This window comes from Hemicordylus capensis, chromosome 2 (genome assembly GCF_027244095.1).
Source record: "Hemicordylus capensis ecotype Gifberg chromosome 2, rHemCap1.1.pri, whole genome shotgun sequence".
Taxonomy (NCBI): domain Eukaryota; kingdom Metazoa; phylum Chordata; class Lepidosauria; order Squamata; family Cordylidae; genus Hemicordylus; species Hemicordylus capensis.
Genome location: NC_069658.1, coordinates 76,982,260 through 77,001,514, shown reverse-complemented (window position 1 = coordinate 77,001,514; position 19,255 = coordinate 76,982,260). Strand labels below are relative to the sequence as shown.

General features: G+C 44.6%; 1 long non-coding RNA gene across 1 annotated transcript in view; it reads right to left on the bottom strand.

Annotated features, from left to right (window-relative positions):
* Window positions 1-19,255, bottom strand: part of LOC128342798 (uncharacterized) — a 58,712-nt gene that overhangs the window by 27,691 nt on the left and 11,766 nt on the right. Inside the window, exon 2 of the long non-coding RNA XR_008315178.1 lies at window positions 489-599. This is a non-coding gene — a long non-coding RNA (uncharacterized LOC128342798). The remainder of the gene's footprint in view (window positions 1-488; window positions 600-19,255) is intronic.

The window sequence follows — 19,255 nt, the reverse complement described above, 5'->3', positions numbered from 1 at the left end:
GTGTGTGTGTGTACACGTACACACACACACAGACAGAATCATGCAGTCAGCATGTAGTTTAAAATCTGTTGAGATATGTACTAACAGGCCAGAAAAGCAACTCAAAAGGCAGTGGATGCTGCCATGGCAGCCACTTTAGAACATATCTGGTTCAGGAGCGTGTTGACTGGTGCGCCAACATCTACACTGGCTTCTTGCATTTTCCAGGTACAATTCAGACTGCTGATTGTGACCTTTAGAGCTTTAAATGGCCTAGATCCAACATACTCAAGATACTGCTTCCTCTTGCATTATGTCTCACCGTGATCCTCAAGATCAACTGAGAGCATCCTCTTAAGTCTAGGCGAGCTCATAAACCTGTATCTCAATTGTACCATTTCAGAGTACAGGTAGCGACTGTCATGCCCCAGTGCCATTAGGAGGTTATATTTCAATGTTATTTGTGATTTATAAATGTTCCTGAAGATTTCAATAGACTTTATACTCACTGCCACTTTCAGATTCACTTCAAGCGTCTGTATTTAGCACACTGAAACTGGTTTCCCTAGCTTGGCGTACGCGTAGGTAGGGTGGCTGACAGAAATTCACTCAGTCTAGTGCTGAAAACAAGTAAATAAAATAAAGTTTATTAAACAGATGGTTTCCCCTGAGGTTTGTTTGTCTTCCTTTATGCTATAAAACTGTAGAATGTTTATGCTTGCTTTTTATGATGTTTCAGTGTGTTAAATACAGACACTTGAAGTGAATTTGAAGGTGGCAGAGAGTATAAATTGGTTTCTGTACAAAAAAGCAAAATCCCTGCACACAGAAAACAAGCATACTGGGGAGAAGGTTCAAGTCTAGCTTTCTGCCTGACATGTTAATTTTCAATGTGTACGACTTGCTTTTGATTCCCCCCCCCTTTTTTGTGAGGAAGCATTCCATCATGTGTGATCCCCCACCTATAGTCAGAAATTGACTTCTAGTAGATGCTATGCAGCATTCTACAGTAGCAAGATCTGCCCTCAGGAGATTAAAATGAAACCTCCAATTTATTATCACCCGCATCGTAAGTACAGTCAGGCTGAAACTGGCTTGGCTTAGGATATGTCAGATCTGTGGGTTTAGAACAGCTCCTTAGAGCACTATGAGAACAAGGGCCATCAACATTTTTGCTTGGAGGCAAAAGGCTAGTTACATAAACAATGAATGCAAATGACTCTGTTTTTTTGCTTTGTAACTCTCATTTTCATTATACTATAAGGAACTTCAGTGGGGTGAAATTATAACCTCCAAGGGCTCAGGAGAAACAAGTCAGACCACCTATACTGGTTCTGCTCAGTGCTTTCCTTCAGCACAGCACTCTTTCTGGGAAGTTTACTGCCCCTTGATAAGGGAAGAAACAAGGTCCAGCCCTCACACTTCAGTTAACATTTTGCTTCTGTGGAAAGTTATGGAAAGTCAGTTTCTTTTGAATAACAATCTTCATAGCCTCTTACACACACATCACAGCATTCAGAACACCCAGCAGTCAGTAGTCACCCGCAGCCAGATAGCGGGGATAAGAGTAGTCCTGTGACATTTAAGATCACATTCATGGCTAACAACTGACAGCACCAGTTTCATAGTATCTTGCCAAGCCCCTGCAACGACCAGATCCTTCTCAAAGGAGGTCACCTGTGCTGCCTAGTTTGTCTGGAAAGGAAGCCCATGGCAAAGACCCCATAGAGTTCAACAGGTGGCAAAAACAGCATCAACTGGCGTGTAGGGGTGAGAGCGGCAGAAGATGGACACCTACGACACTCCCTTCATCAGCAACTGAGAAGCTGCTCCACCCTAACAGTTGCTGCCATTTTAGCATACTTTCTCTCTGTGTGTGGTTTGCCCCGCTTTTCTTCCTGTGTGTCCATTTCCATGTGTCTGTCCCCACCACCAACTTCACAACTCCTGGACCCATATGAACCAAATCTGGTACAGTTATAGGGACACATAGGGACACTTCAAGGCCCTATGTTTGTGATGATGTCATACACCTGAATTCAAGATGGCAGACATGTAAACGTTTGAGGCGCAAGTGGGCTAACTTGTGAGTGGGCTAGCCTATTTGAAACAAATTTGCTACAGCTGCAGGGACACATAGGGATGCCCCAATGGCATAGTTTCTGCTGATGTCATCTACCCCAGTCCAAGATGGAGGATGCATGAATGCTTGAGGTGCAAGTGGGCTTTCTTGTGAACTGTCAAACCAATTTGAACCAAATTAGATGCAGATGTAGTGAGTGACACACAGGGACACCTCAATAGCTTAGTCTGTGATGACTTCATCCATCTCAACCCAAGATGGTGGATGCATGGATGTTTGAGGCGAAAGAGGGCTAATTTGTGGACTGATCAGAACCAAATTTAGCCCAGTTGTAGGGACAGTGAAAGGAAAGTAGGCAGATTAGTTCCTACTAGAACAACTTGTTCATCATGTAGAAAAATATGAATGTACATCTCTTTGAAGTAATCAGAATACTGATTGTGTATTTCATAAAGGCTCAGCTTTAATTAAAAATATTCAGAAGAGATAAACCAGCCAAGCAGGCTATGGCAGAGCAACACAAAGTGCAAGAACAAACAATCAGATGAAGCTAGAACTGTGAGCTACAGCTACCCTCCTGCTTCCCCCTCTATATATCACATACTGTACCCTTCTTCATCTTGAATTTTAATTTTAAGTCACTTTGAAAGGCAATTTTGGCTGAATACAGTGGCTTACATTGGATCTGGAGGTGCCTTCCCTGCATGAAGGAAAGGGTACTTTCACTCATGCATGGTGGTGCAATTTCCACCTACTGTCTCCCTTTGTAGCTCCCTGCTCCATATCCCACACTATTGCAGAAGGACCCTTGACCCTCAGAGTTGGCTTTTCAGGGGGCGCTGGATGCTGCACTGCAGATGAGGGGGTGGAAAGCCCCATATCACAAGGAGAACATCACTCACAATTCTCTGGATCCAACCCATCACATAAGTCCCACTGCAACTTATCCAACTAGAAATTAAGTTTTCAAAGTAAAGGAATGGTTGCTATTTCTGGCCATAGTAAATGTGCATCATATCAAGATGGCAAGCTTTTCCCAAGTTTACTCTTACAGGCTTTCACAGATGATTTGCCAAAGACCTTTCCATCCTGATGTGTGTGTCTGTCATGATCTATAACTTTTGTAGTCCCTGTCTCTCATGTGGGTCTTGTGATCAGCATTCCAACAAGTTTCATCCAGAAGCTCATAAAATTCATACGCAAGAGCTATTATATAACAGTAAATTGTACTTCACTCTAGCTGACCTCCTGACGAAGCACTGGTGTAACCAGAAAAGCACTGGTGCTTCAAGAAGTTCAACAACTCAGCTTCACTGCTGGCTCAGTGGTGGGGGCAAATGTCGACAACCTTTCTTTCCCCAAGAAGTGCTCTGCACCATTCAAAAATATGTTCCTGAGGGACATGCATCCCTCAGGGACAAACATTCAGATGACAGAGGGCTTCCAGAGGAAGGGAAGGTGCTGAAATTCCCTACATAAACACACGAGCTCTGGTATGGTGTGTTAGTCAGGATGTCAGCCAGTGTATACATCATGTCATCTCACAATGCACTCTGTTCTCCACAGACCCAAAGAGGTCAGTAAATAATATGTAGTGCTGTAATCTAACAGTAGAAGGAAACCATTCATATAAATCAGGGAATGGAGCTGTAGCTTAGTGGTAGAACAGCAGAAAGTACCAGGTTCAATCTCTGGCTTCTCCAGATAGGGCTGGGAAAGAGTATTGCCTAAAACCTCCCTAAAGGGTTGTCATATTGAAGAGGGCAAAGACTTGTTCTCTGCTGGCCTAGAAGGAAGGCAGGACTATATGTAATGGGCTTAAATTCCAGGAGGGTAGATTTCCTTTGAACATTAGGAGAAACCTTTTGATGGTAAGAACACTTTAACAACGGAACCAATTACCTAGTGGAGGTGATGGAGTCACCGTGGCTGAAGGCCTTCAAGCAGAGACTGGAAAAGCATCTATTTGGAATGCTCTAGTTCTGGATTTCCTGTATCCAGGGGCAGATCTACAATTGAGCAAATGTGTGCAATGAACATGGGCCACCAACGTTGCACCCAAATTTCTGATAGATCATAATTTCTCCATAGGAATAAATGGGAAACTAATACTGAACAGAAAGCTCTGGAATTTCACATGGTGTTCCTACATGATTGTAGCATTAAATGTGTGAATGTTCAAGGAAATCAGTCTACCCACTGATTTTTAATTATTTTTTAAGCTTTAAAAACTCATTAAAAAGCAACAGGTGGTCTGACCTCTTTGATCAACCACAAATTTAATGTTACCATCATGTGCTACTCCCATATGAATTTTGAGAACTTTCTGCCCAGCCATTCTGAAGTAACAACATGGAGTCAGTATTCCCTCTAAGGTGTGTGCGTGCTCACACATTTTTTGATGTCCGCTCAGTTAATTTTAGATCCAGCTCAGATTGAAGCAGGAAGGCCCCACTCATAGCTTTGATACTGCTGCCCAGAACAAAACTCATTCTGCACACAGATAAAATTTTTTTAGAGAGAATACTACATGGGGTGCAAAAAATCGGGGTACGTCTCCTTTTATATGAAGGCAAGAAGTAGTTTCATCCAAATGAGACTTGACTGATGGGCACAGTGGAGGATTAAATTCCAGAGCCACTTGTAACTTTCTTCCATGAAACAAAGCAGTTATGACACTTTTAAACAGTTTTAGAAACTGAAAAAACAATATTAAAAATCAAGTGATAGCATTAAGCGTTAAATTACATTAAACACCATGTGAAACTTCAGAGCTTTCTGCCCAGCCATTCTGGAATTATTAATCTTTTTGAGCTTCTTATTGTCTCCTATGGGGAAATTATTTGATGGGGTCCATGTTCAATTCTTACATAAACCCCTTCAGAGCTTGTTATGCCAGGGCCACCATCGCACTAAATGGCCTACAACTCTCTCCAACCCTATGATTCTATTAAAGGTAAAGTGTGCCATTGAGTTGGTGTCAACTCCTGGAAACCACAGAGCCATGTGGTTTTTCTTTGGTTTACCATTGCCATCTCTCATGCAGTATGAGATGATGCCTTTCAGCATCTTCCTATATGGCTGCTGCCCAATATAGGTGTTTCTCATAGTCTGGGAAACATAGTCTGGGAAACATACCAGCAGGGATTCGAATTTTGAACCGGCAACCTCTGGCTTTCTAGTCAAGTCATTTCCCCGCTGCGCCATTAGGTGGCTCTCGTTTAAAAACAGGATACTATAGTGACAAGCACTGACAATCATAAAGGCCCCAAGCGGATCCTTGGTTACTTTCTTCCTTTCCACTGTAATTAATGGATTAGGAATCAGTTGAGATCTGCCAAATTTGGACTGGGTGGAGTCTCACAGTTCTAAATGGAAAGAACAAGCAGACTGTTGTTTCAGCAGCAGTTAGTCAGCCAGCTGACATTTGGGAAAATGTGCCTCCTAGTGTTTGGAAATGAGAGATGCTTAGATGTAAGAAATGTAGCTTCAGGGTCAGTGTTACGTGGCTGTAAGGTTCATCAGCTACATGGAAAGGGAACAATGCTCACTGGCTAAATAGATACTGGTATGAATGAAGTTTTTGTGAAGGCTTCTCTTGTGTTTGCCTTTGAAAGCATACAGAGCAGAAACAAAACATCTTTTGAAACGAAGAGAAAAACAATGCTAACATTCTTGAACATCCACACGTAATTAAATTATTGACACACCGGTTCTTTCAAATGAAATGCAGCTTCTCATCTTGATTAAGGGAAGTATTCTGTGATTTGGCTTAGCTTGAGGTAAAATTTGATTTAAAACCGAAACACTCAGACAATGTGGATAATTTAATCTTAATTTTTCCTCCCAATAATGGTTCTGCACACTGCTGGCAAGCTAAAAAGGTTAGAAAATCAGAAAACAGGCTAGATCTTTAAGGGTCATATTGAGATGTCATGTTCAGCCAATAATATATAGAAGTTGCCCAGAGAACACTTTTTAGACTGTGAGCTCTTTTGGGACAGGGAACCATCTTATTTATTTATCAATGTGAACGTTGAGACTATTTGTTGAAAAGCGGTATATAAATATTCATGGTAGTAAAGGAAAGGAAAGATTTTGCCGTCGAGTCAGTGTCAACGCCTGGCTACCACAGAGCCATGTGGCCATGGTAGTAGCTACCGAAAATAATGGATGGCTTATTAATAATAGCTTTTAAGTCACCCATCACTTGATGTATCAGCCTTCCCATGCATGTATCACTGCTGTAAATTCTTATTTCAAATCTTGTGTCTCTCTACAGGGCAATTTTGAATCAATATGCATAACTAGTTATCAACTTATTTTTCCTGCAAGATTTGTTAGGCAGAGTTTCAGTTCTCACTACATCTGGGCAGCCTCTCTAAAGGGTTGTTGCCAACTTCACAGATTATTCACAGGGCTACCAAACAACACCTTATGTAAAATGCGGTTTGGTCTTGCGTTCTTATTTTTAAGTTTAAATAGCTGACATGATAGAGTGATCAGGATCAAAACCATGGTATGGGGGAAATGCTTCCGTTCTGGATATGGAATTGAAATTGCCTTGGTCACTCTAGTGCAGGGGTGGGTAACCTTGGCCCTCTAGCTTTTGTTGAACTACAACTCCCATCATCCCCAGCCACAACTGGCGTTAACTTTTTTCTTTGTATTTCCATTAGCACCACTCTCCCCTTATATATTTTCATGTTGTTCATGTAAGCAAAAAACAGTTGGTACAGTCTATGTAGAATCACTGTATAGGGAATAGCTTAGTAGGGCTGTCTCAGTCTGAGAGCCAATGAAAGCACTGGCTCCTCTTCTGCCTTTGTCTTTTGCCTTCTCCTTGCTGATCCTACCGGCAGTGCTTCCTAGAAATGCCCTCTCTGGGAAAGAGAGAAAGAGACCTTTAATCCTAACCTGAACCTGGTGGAGAACAATGGTCACTTTTTAACTAATGGTTTTAATGTCCAAGCATCATCAATCTAAATGATCTCACCAACAAACTCTGAGGAAATAGTATCTGTTATATGTGAGTTATCTTTTTGCATGTTAGACAATAAAAATCATTAACTTTCATGGATATCACCTCGTTTGAGTAATACTTCATTAAATCATCTGATGTTCAGAACAGTACAGACAAATGACAACTCATGACTCATGTCATGACTCATGACAACTCTTCTGCCACCAAATTAAGATGAAGTCACGGGCTGACATCCGGACTAAGTTATTCAATTGTATTACTCAGGAATTACTTTAAAAGTCTACTTAATTTCACCAGCACTTCCTTCAAACAAGACATCAAACTTTGAGTGGGGGCAGGGGCAGAGTAATCTTTTTGCCACCTGTAGGCAAAAAAGATTTGCTGCCCCTGGCTTGAGGGCAGGGGCTGGTGTCGAGGGAGGGCTTGGGGTGTCGGGGACAAGAGAAAACTTTTCAAAACCTTTTTCCAACTGCCCCTGTGCAGCTGGGATGGTACCGGAAGCCGGGGGGTGGGGTGGGGCTGGCCGGCAGGGTGTGGGCACTCAAGGTGAGAGGAGACTGAGGCAGGGGGAGGTGGAGATAAGAGCTCCTTCCCTGAGCCTGCCTGCCACCAAAATGACAAGTAGGGCCATTTCCGGCCCATTTCGGGGCTCTCTGTGCACATGCACAGAGAGCCCCCAAATGGTCCGAAAATGGCCCAACCTATCATTTCAGTGGCAGGCGGGCTCGGACTCAGGGAAGGAGCTCTTGCCCCCGCCGCCTTCCCCCACCTCTGTCTCCCCTCACCTAGAGTGCCCGCACCCCACTGGCTGCCCCTCGTCTCTGATACCACCCCTACAGTGCAGAAGTGGTTGAATTTTTTTAAAAAAGATTTAACTTGCCCCCCCCGAATTTGCCACCTCCCATTATTTGCCCCCTAACGCATAGGTATTATCTTGCCTATGCAGAAATTCACCCCTGAGTGGGCGATGGTTGCCAAAGGGCCCCCTCATTCTTCAGAGTGGGTTAGCAGCAACATCTGTTGTTCCTCCCATGGTTCACAGCCTGCTAGTGGCTTAGCCCTGAAAGCAGCCAGAAATGGAATAAAAACCTCTCAGGAACTCTTTTTATAAATTACCATTTCTGTTCTTTCTCTAATCTTAATGTTCAGTTCAGTACAGAAGACCTAAACGGTGAATATAAATGGGCTAAATAAGGAACTATAGCCTTTTGGCTTGGCTGTGCATTTGAAACTGGAGTTATCTGAAGTATTGAAAGAGCTAGAAAGCATTCAACTGTTTTCTTTATGGCAAGAGGTTTCCTACATCTCTTATATAACTACTTTATATAAGATATGTTCTGCTTTATTCAGACATTTCTTTTAGAAAAACCTTTCTGGTCTATTGAATTTTCAAAATAAACAAGAAAATAAAATTTTTATTCTTCCCCAACCCCGTATGGTTGCAATCCTCTATTATAGGGTTTCCCAACCTTTTTAAACAATTGTACCACTTTTGCTACAAACCTTCAGCTCAGGTAAAGGCAAAGTGTGCCGTCAAGTCGGTGTCAACTCCTGGTGACCACAGAGCCCTGTGGTTGTGTTTGATAGAATACAGGAGGGGTTTACCATTGCTGTCTCCCGTGCAGTATGAGATGATGCCTTTCAGCATCTTCCTATATCGCTGCTGCCCGATATCGGTGTTTCCCTAGTCAGCTCAGGTACTGCCAGGGAAATTGTGTGTGTGTGCATGCCCAAACACAAACTTAAATGTTACAATTAAGGTGGCAGCCACTCCCTCCACTTCTACCCACCGAATGCAGAAGAATGCAGTCACAATCAATATAATAAGGTGCCACCAACCAACATTACCCTCCATCCACCCACAACTGAAGACTACTCATTTTATGAATATTTACCCACCACTTTTCAACAAAAGTTGGAGGGAGACAAGGAGGAAGTTGGCAGAGGAGGGAGCAGAGAGGACAAAGGAATGAGAAAGCCTTGAAGAAGCAAGGAAGCTTGAAAAAGAGTGGCGGTGGTGGCAAGCAGGCACACGTGTGAGGGAGAAGAGACAAGGAGGAAGGAAGTTGGCAGAGGATGACACAGGGCAAGGAAGAGCAAGGAGCCTTGAAGAAAAGCAGTGGGGAACACACACACAAGCACATGCAGCATGCTCTGCCTCTGAGCCCGCCCGCCCACTGCCAAGCAACTGATAGCAAGGAAGCTTAAGGAGCAGACATAGAGGTGGAGGAGGACTCCAGAGGAGATGTGGGGGCAGCAGCCACATTGAATTCAGCAGGGCTCACTTCAGAATAAACACACATGGCTTGGGGTCAAATTTCAGTTTTGTGGCCCAGGCTTATGATTGTTTACTTGGAGATAAATCTTACTGAACTCAGCCATATTGACAGATCTTTAAGCATCCGTGGCTTGCTAAAATGTTAATGCCTTTTTACAGGATCAGAACTATTAGGTTTAGAAAGCATTTGCTCGGTCAACAGAGAGACAAGAACAAAAGCACACAAAAACAGCAGATGATCAAACAAGCGGTAGTTCTATGTATATATAAAAAGCTAAGCATCCTACAGTTTCTGAGTTTAAAAAAGACCAGACAACAAAGAGATAGGATGACACCTTTTGTTACTGGCATCTTATTTTTCTTGTATTTTGTCAACTAAAAAAGAAAGATTAAAAGAAGCAGAGGACACTAGAATTCATTCATTTCAAAAGTAATATATATGTAATAATATTAAAAGTAATAAAAGTAATATAAAACACAATATATAAAACACAAGACTATTTTTTCCTTTTTTTCTTTCTGTGGTGTTTAATAACTAAAAACGGGTTGCATAGCAAATATTGGCAAAATATAGCCATACCTCATTGGTAGAGCACATTCTTTACATATTAGCACTTCCAGGTTCCATCTCATTTAGAAAGATCTCATTTAGTGTAGCTGCAAAAGACATCTGCCTTAGGCCTTGGTGAGCCACTGAGTTACGAGTAGGCAGTACTTGGGATGGATAGACCAATGATTTGACTAACCCCTGCTAACTAGGCAAAGAGGCACTTTTTAAATGTGGTGATTCACTTTATTTAACAGGGGGAGAGCAACTGGCCCTATCCACCCCCAGCACAGTACCCCTCCAGTGACTGCTGCTGGCGTCTATTTTATTTTTATTTTTAGATTGTGAGTCCTTTGGGGACAGGGATCCATCTTATTTATTTATTATTTATTTATGTAAACCGCTTTGGACACTTTTGTTAAAATGTGGGAAATAAATATTTGGCGGTGGTGGTGGTGTTAGTATGGCAGCTGTATATGTTCAAACTCTGCTACCTACGCAGAACAGGCACAATCAAAAACGTCTGTCATTTTGCAAGAAATGTATCATGAGTGCAGCGCAGGCATCGCACTTCATGTGAAACAACAGTATAGATTCATGGGTCATAATGCATATCACAAGAGGTAAGTAAGTATGCAATAGCAGCCCCTGAAATTTTGATTAGACTGACACTGAAGCATATGAAGATACAACTGGAGACCAGTAACCATTTGTGGCTGATCTGGGGCGGGGAGGCAAAGGAAGAAAGGAACTCTCCCTTCCCTGAGGATTTATGGGGTGAATGGATTTGTGGCAACACCTGGCTTCTTTAGGAGCTTCTTCCATACAGCTAAATGACAGAAAGACCCTGAGTATACTGCCTTCATTAGCTCAGTCAGTCTGGAAGCTTCCTTGGCATGGGGAAGTGAGGGTAGGCAATTTTGTTTGTAAACTGCTTATAAGGAAGCAACATGCAGGAAGAGACTAAACCTATCCACACATAGTAGGCTTGTTCACATGATTGCTAGCAGGGTAAGAGAAATGCCCAGCCTGGACAGGAGAGTCGGGCATGCTCCCAATTTTTGGTTGTGTGCTTGCAAACATTAAAGTAGGGAGCAGGGAGAATGATGGTGTGCAAGGTGACCACTGGGTAGGACAAACACGCCCTAGTTAGATTCTGTCCCCAGCATTTTATGGAGGGAGGAAAAAGCCATCCTACCTGGCTGCTGCCTCACACACCGTCATGCTTAGAACAGAGTCTATGACAACTCACCGTGGCCAACTTGCTGCCGGTCAATTGGATGCAGCCAATTCGCCGCAGGAACAACTCACCGTGGGGAACAACGCACCTCCACCCCGCAAGCCCGTTCTGTCGATCTGGAGGGGACAAGCAGGAAGGAGGCAAGAGGAAGCTAAGATTCCACCTACCAGCCACCAAAGCATGTCTTTCATGTTCTGCAGTGGAAGGAAGAATCTCTCTGCATTCCTACTGATATAACCGTGAAAGCCGGTTCTTGTCTGGGTGGTGCACGACGCCAAATAATACACACACACACAGGGAAAAGCTTATGGGATGTTTACTGCTAGCAAGTAAGGCTTTCGGGGCGCACCCAAATCGAGAGCGAAGACCCCCAGTTACAGGTAAGTATTTATGCACAGAGGGTAGCTTAGTCATCTATCATGGTGTAACAAAAGTCTTAGAAGGAATTGCAAAGCCTATCATCAGTGCAGATCCACCTTTGTTTACATCGGAACGAAACAACTGACCATCCCTTAACTTGTATCAGTTTCCCAACATCCACCCTTTATAGCCTATTCCATTTCCCCTTCACTTATCTTCCTAGAGGTGTCAGCCAGTTATTTGGGCCCCTTGTCTATGTTTCTCTCAACAGCTGCAGCAGATTTACTCCTTAAGAGGTAAAGGCTACCTCCCTGGGCAGAGAGGGCTGGGGGAATTAACCCCTTAGTTTCCAGTGTGGAAGAGGCATAGAGAGTTATGGGACTTCATATTTAGATGGCTGTACTGTGGTTCCCTAGGCCTTAGTTTTAGGTTAGACTGCCCTCCCAATGTGGATGGTTTGCATGGGTATATCACTACCTGTGGGGCTGTGCCGCATGGGAAGTGAGAAGTGAAATGTCAGGTGTGACACCTGCACCAGAGCTGTGGAGCAGGTGAGCTGGCATTTTCCTCCTCATATTGCCCCTTTGCGGGTCTCCCCAAAGCAGCAGCAGACCTTGTTGCTGAGTTCTCTTATTAAATCAGACTACCTCACATGTATCCCAGGGATATTAACAGAACACTTGGGGGATCTGGTGTGTAGCTGAATTTTGAATTGTTTAGCAAAACTCTTAGGAAGAGATTTCCTGGCCAAGGTGTGTGTGTGCATGTTGTATTGTTGTTTTTTAACTCTCTGCAGGAAAGTGCAACTCACTGCACCCTATGGCCCAGCATAAAACTGCTTACATGGCAGAGAAGATATCAAGATGCCATGCCAATCATTCACTCTGCAGAATTGTACAGACAGTTAGGCTTTTATCTATTCATTTATTTTTGCAGGAACAAGAGACTGGGCTGTAGTCTGGGCTGCATTATCTGCATGTTGAAAACTGGCATATCTCCTAGCATCCTCCCCATAAAGAACACAGCCTCTTGTTGGACACTGTAGAGTTTCAAAATAACCGCACAATTGTCAAAACATGCTTGTATTTGGTGTGGTGTTAGACTGTCTAAGAATCTCTCTGCATTCCTACATGTGGGGTTGTGCCTCATGAGAACTGAAATGTCTGGTGAGGATCAATTTCCCCACTCTGTTTCTGGGCCCAGCCATGTACAACTGCCAGAGCTTGGATAAGTGTATACATGCTCAGGCTTCTAGATGTTTGCAAGCCCACAGTATAATTGTTACTGACTCCAGAGCAATATTATGACCAGAACGCCATATTGGATCAAAATAGCCCCTTTTTCAAATTTGTCACCAATCTGAACTATTTATCACCTCTGGAGAGGTGACAAAAATGCAATAGTAAACAAATCAAAAAAAATTTGTGACTCTTCTCAGATTTTGATTCTGCTGTCTAAATATGACCTTGTAGTACTGCAGTGAAAGAGGTGTGATAACTTCATTTAGTAGAAAAGCATCAACTCGCTCCTCGCAGCAGTTGCCGTTTTGCTCCGTGGCTCACTGGGATGGGGTGGGTGGGGGAGGCAGGCTAGGAGAGCAGCGATGTGGGCTCTACCCATTCCGAGTCAAATGGCCCTTCTCTGGAGGCAACTTGCCAGCCTCACTGAGAAAGCTGCAACTCTCCTGCAAAACGGAGCTTCTCCTGACAAAACCAAGGGGCAGGTGGGCAGGAGGAGGGCTGGGAGACTCTCTGTCCAAAGCAGAAGGGGTGCCCAGAGAGCCCTCCCTGCAGCTTCCGCTCAGTGGACAACATATCTCCCTCCCCGCCCGCCCCCTCCACATGCCTGTCCTGTCACTTTGGCTTTTGATCCGGCGCAGGCAGAGCCAACGCTGCAGGCTTCCTGCCTGCCGCTTGTTCGTTTGCAACAAACTCCACTCTGTGTAAGAAAACTCCATTGTGTGTAAAAGGTTTTGCAAGCTTTCTCTTCGGGTGGGGAGGAGGGCTGACTTCCTCTCGCCTCCCTCCCACTTGTCCCCTCTGGATCGAAAGCCAAAATGACAGGACAGGCTTGGGAGGTGGGGGGAGTTGCATTATTCCCTGCAGTGAGTTGTCCCTGCAGTGAGTTGGCCATGTCCAATTGGCGGTAGTGAGTTGGCCTCGGTGAGTTGGCCTATTGCCTTTAGAACATAAGAACAGCCCTGCTGGATCAGGTCCAAGGCCCATCTAGTCCAGCATCCTGTTTCGCACAGTGGCCCACCAGATGCCACTGGGAGCCCACAGGCAGGAGTTGAGGGCATGCCCTCTCTCCTGCTGTTACTCCCCTGCAGCTGATACTCAGGGGCATCCTGCCTTTGAGGATGGAGGTGGCCTATAGCCCTCCAACTAGTAGCCGATGATAGACCTCTCCTCCACGAAGTTATCCAGGTTGTTAGCTGTCACCACATCTTGGGGCAGTGAATTCCACAAACTGATTATGCGTTGTGTGAAAAAGTACTTCCGTTTGTTGGTCCTAGATTTCGTGGCAATCAATTTCATGGGATGACCCCTAGTTCTAGTGTTATTTATTTATTTATTTATTTATTTGATTTATATACCACCCTTCCAAAATGGCTCAGGGCAGTTTACAATTAAAACAACTTTTAAAACAATAAAAAGCTAAAACAAATTAAAACATTAAAACAACAACTAACAATTTAAAAACATTTTAAACAAAAATAAAACATTATCCCCAGACCCCAGCTCAAGAAAACGTAGACTCAGTATAGAAGAAAAGGGCCACAACTTTGTTAACTATTACACACGACATGGCAGACTGCAACACCAGGTGATTAATCACCCTTAAAGAACAGTGCGGGCCAATAGAGCAGGTCAGAACTCTGAAGTCCTACCCAGCACCCTACTGGGGGACACACCCTGGCTCGGGAATGGGCAGGTACACCCCACCCAATTCCTTCAAAGCCAACCCTCCCTTCTGTAAGGGAGGGTCTGGATACTTCTAGGCATTCCTCCACCCCGGACCACACAGCCCAAAGGTTGGAGAAGTCCTGAAGCAGGGTTCATGGCAATCATTCTCCCCGTGCCGCACAGGCTACAAAGGAGCGATTAACCAATCACCCCTTTCACATATCCAAGGGTGCTCACTGATGTTCTAACCCTCAAATTGCCACCCCGCCCGCACTGTTCCTGCCATTGTGGCTGACCTAACTCTAACTACGCACCCAGGACACAGAACGGAGTAGGCGAAAAAAACCCCAACAGTGGCCAATGCGCTGGGAGCAAAAAATTCCTACTCGGCCTCTTCAGGCGGCTAGTCGCTAGACCCGCTCTGCACCGGGGAGGGAGGGAGGGGAAAGCCCCTTCTCCTGTGATTGCCTGACCCCAACTGAAGAGAGAATGGAAAATGGAGGATGGGGCAGGGATCGGTCAATCCTGGCCGAAACCCCGCCCCTTGACCAAAAAGGTCAAACGGAACCCTTCCTGGGCTTCGCGCAGGACAGGCTGGGACAAACTCCCTCCCGTCTGCACAAGGCGGGGGTGTGTGTGTGTGTTAAGTCATTAAAAACATTAAATCAAGTTAAAAATTTAAAAATTTAAAGATTTAAAAAATAAATATATATATATTTTTAAAAGCCCTGAAAGGCCAGCCATTTGAGGGGGCCTGCTGCATCCTGCTTTTCTTTTAAATGAACGTTTGTAAAGACATTCACACAAAAGCATGTACATGCATGGCTCAGCTTTTAAAGCAATGTGTGTTTTTTTCTTTTTCCTGTGGAGTCCAGGTGTGGGTGCTCCTGGAATGGTGTGGGTGCTCTTGGAATCTGTAGTCTTTTCTGAGACTGCAGTTTCTTGACAGACAGAACGCTGGGGCATAGCTATAACTGAAGCCAAGTGGGTGGGTGGAAACACATGACCCTGGCCCCTGAGGGAGGGGGGCCCGCCAGCTGGGTGATGGCTTGCTCTTTGCTCTTCCCCTCATGCCTCTCTGAAGAAGAAGAAGATAATGTGTGTGGGGTGGGGCAGGGACCCATTTTCAATTTTTGTCCCATGGCCCACCGCAGCCTTGCTACATCCCTGAAAAAACTCAAACATCGAACACCAAACATTATTCATCCCCCCCAACGTTCCCTTCCCAAATACCATGATGATCTGCTTATTCTTTGCTACTTTACATAGCTAGCCCTACCTAGCTGTTAAGATGTCTGTGTGTAACGAAGGCTTTCTTCTGCTTAGAAATACTGAAAGTCTGACTGATTTTAATGTGGTGTACTTTTCCACTGCAGTTCCAAAAGATTTTAATGTGACCAAGTTTAAGTGAGTTTGTGTTTCACTTTCTGCCACAAAAAGGGACTGATTTCAGAAAAGTACTCTGATCCAAGAGCTCCCTCTACTGTGCTACAGCAGTTAGGACAACATTGTGAACTTTGCAGTAGCCCAGTTGACATCCTTCAGGCTACCTTAAAATAAATGCTTCCAGGATGGCAGCCTAAATTATGGGGCACAACAGTTTTTAATGCAGTTATTTGTATACCTGAGATTATGACCTATGAATCTGGATATGTTTGATTTTAAATTAAATTTAATAATTGCATCAGATACAACACACTAGTTTCTGCAGCATAGTCAATAAAATTATTATTATTAATTAATTAAAAATTATATATTTAAAAAGTTCAATTGCAACTCATTTTTAAAATAACCTGGTTTAGGGAAAAATAAATCGTTGACACTTACCTGACAGTTCATTCTCCTCAAAAGTATGGGTTGTAAAGGTAGTGTGTCGTCAAGTTGATTTCAACTCTTGGCTCCCACAGAGCCCTGTGGTTTTCTTTGGTAGAATACAGGAGGGTTCTACCATTGCCTCCTCCTGTACAGTATGAGATGATGCCTTTCAGCATCTTCCTATATCGCTGCTGCCCAATATGGTATCAGCAGGGATTCAAACTGACAACCTTCTGCTTGTTAGTCAAGCATTTCCCCGCTGTGCCAGGATTGTATCCACTGCCTATTATGGGTTGCTTCAACCTCCTGCTCTGAGACAGGGCCAGTCACAGATCTTTGCCTGCCACTTGGAGGGAGGAGCAATCCCCTCAACCTCAGTATGTCGCCAGATCCTTAATGCTCCATTGCCAAAGGTAAGACAAAACAGACTTTGCACAGGATACATAACAGTTGCAAGGTCAAGGAAAAAACGCTCGGAAGAGGGTTGTATCCACTGCCTATTATGGGATCTATCAGAGCCCCTGCCACAAAAAATTGGGTGGGGATTATGAAGTCTGGTCCCTAAGTAGAAACCACCTGTTGCAGGACCCTCCGACCAAATGAGGCATTGGCTGAAGCCCAATTTTTTATTCTATAATGCTTTACAAAGATGGCAGCCCAGCAAATGTCTACCAATGGAGCCATTGTGGAAAGAGCAGCCGAAGTCACTGCGCTTCTAGTCGAATGGGCCGGATCCCCCCTGGTGAAGGCACACCTGCAGTAGTATGAGCCAATTGGATACATTGGCAAACCCACCAAACCAGGGTAGACGTAGAGACCCTCTTGCTATGGGAACAATCCCTAAAGGAAATGAAGAGTGACTCAGAAACCCTGAATGACTTAGTATGCCACAGGTAAATTTTAAGAGCTCTGCGGACATTCATCGCATGCCACTCCTTCTCTTTAGGCAGATTAGGGCAAAAAGATGGCAGCATCAGTTCCTGGGCTCTGTGAAAAACAGAACTCACCTTTGGTAAGTAAGTCAGATCAGTTTGAGGTAGCACATACTTAGGGGAAATTAAGCACAACTCCTTCGTGACAGAAGATCCCCCAAATCAGAGACCCACCTTGCGGATGTTATCGCAACCAAGAACAACACCTTAAAAGACAAAAGCCTCAGGGACATCAAGGGCTCAAACAGTGTCTTGGTGAGGGCCTTAAGCACCAGGTTCAAATCCCATGGGGGAAACCTATGAATCATTGGCAGTTTTAGGGTGGTTGCCCCTCTCAGAAATCTTTGGATATGTGAGTGCCCTGATAGAGAGGTCACACACAGCATGTCTAAGACTGAAGCAATGGCAAAAACTTGGCGACGAAGTCCTTTATCGAGACCCCTCTGCATAAACCCCAAAACCTGAACAATTGAGCCCAACAATGATGTGATTCCCAGCATGTCACACCATTGGAAGAATGCCTTCCAGATCGACTGTTATATCCTAACCGTGGAAGGGCTATGGGAGGCCATGATAGTGCCTAGGACCGACTGAGAGTACCCGCGGGCCTCTAAGGAGTCCCTCTCAATTTCCATTCAAACACATCAAGCCATTCTAGCTCTGGGGGGGCGGAGGGAACCGGGCCCTGCCTGAGAAGTTTTCTGTGAGACCCTAGGGCCATTTGCTGGACAGCTCTACCAGTTCTGAGAACCAAGGGCGGTATGGCCAATGTGGAGCTACCAGGACAACCTCCGCCCCCACCTAACATATCCATCTTACTGTCTGAGGGATTATTGTTGCCGTGGTAGGGGAGCATAAAGCAGACCCTCCGGCCAGGGCACTGTCAAGGCATCCACCCCCTCCACCCCTGGGGTTAGGTACCTAGACAAGAACCAGGGAAGCTTGCTGTTTGCCGGGGTTTCAAACAGGTCCGTTACCAGCTGCCTTAACCTCTGCATGATCCGAAAAAATGCTTGATCGCTTAGTGACCAGTCTGCCTGATCTGAGAGTGTCTTAACCAATCCACAATGATGTTTAACACCCCATTTACATGGTCTGCCTCTAGGGACAGCAGATTGATCTCCGCCCAAGCTAGAAGACTTTCCGCCTTCCTCATGTGGGTCCGGGTCCTTGTGCCACCCTGACAGTTGATGTGGGCCTTGGCTGTCGCACTCAGTCCAAACTAGGACATGGTGGTTTCGGAGAACGGGCAAGAACTCCATGAGGACGTATCTTCTGGCCTGGAGCTCCAGCCAGTTAATACTGTTTAACCTTTCCACTTTGGACCAAAGATCCTGAACCAGAAGTTGCTGTCAGTGCCCACTCCCCAGCCCTGAAGACTGGTGTCGATTGTCACTTGGATCCATTTTACTGGGGGAAACATAACCCCTTTCAACATGGCCAGGGATGCCCACCTACTCAAGGATGCCGTACACGTTCCGGTAAGCTGATCTTGAGCCTTGCCCTTTCCATGACCTGGTCCTGCCAAGGCAAAAGAAACCATTGGAGAGGACGTGAATGCGGTGTCTACCACGGTCTCCCTGTGGTAGACACCATAATTCCTTGCAGCTGACTTAGTGACAGAACGCCGGACCTTGGTGTATGGGCTATATAAGTTGAATATAGAAGTTAACTGCTTGACATAAGCTTTGCCATTTTGCTTGAGTTTGAAATAAGAATTTGCTTATGCTGAAATAATTCTCACCCCTGGTAGTTAGGTTTCCTACAGTTAGCAGAATTCATATTTAACATAGGAACCGCAAAGTGCTGAGGGGGCAAGATAAAGACCAGACCGGCCTACGGCTTGCACAACTAATTTATGACCTAATGCCAGACCCATTTCCAGATGAAAGGGGAACTAACTATGAGTTATGACCTATGACATATAACTGTTTCTTTTTCTGTAACTATCTGTAACTGTTTTCTTAAGAATGCTTTGGTGTATAAATGTGCTGCTTCTGTATCAGGTCTTTGTCCTGCTTTGAGCGTGAGCCAAGCAGCACCTTTGCTACTTAAGGCCAAATAAAACTTTGATCTTAAGTCCTCTCGTCTGGGCTGATTATTGGGCTCCATCCGCCCAGGAACGAACCCC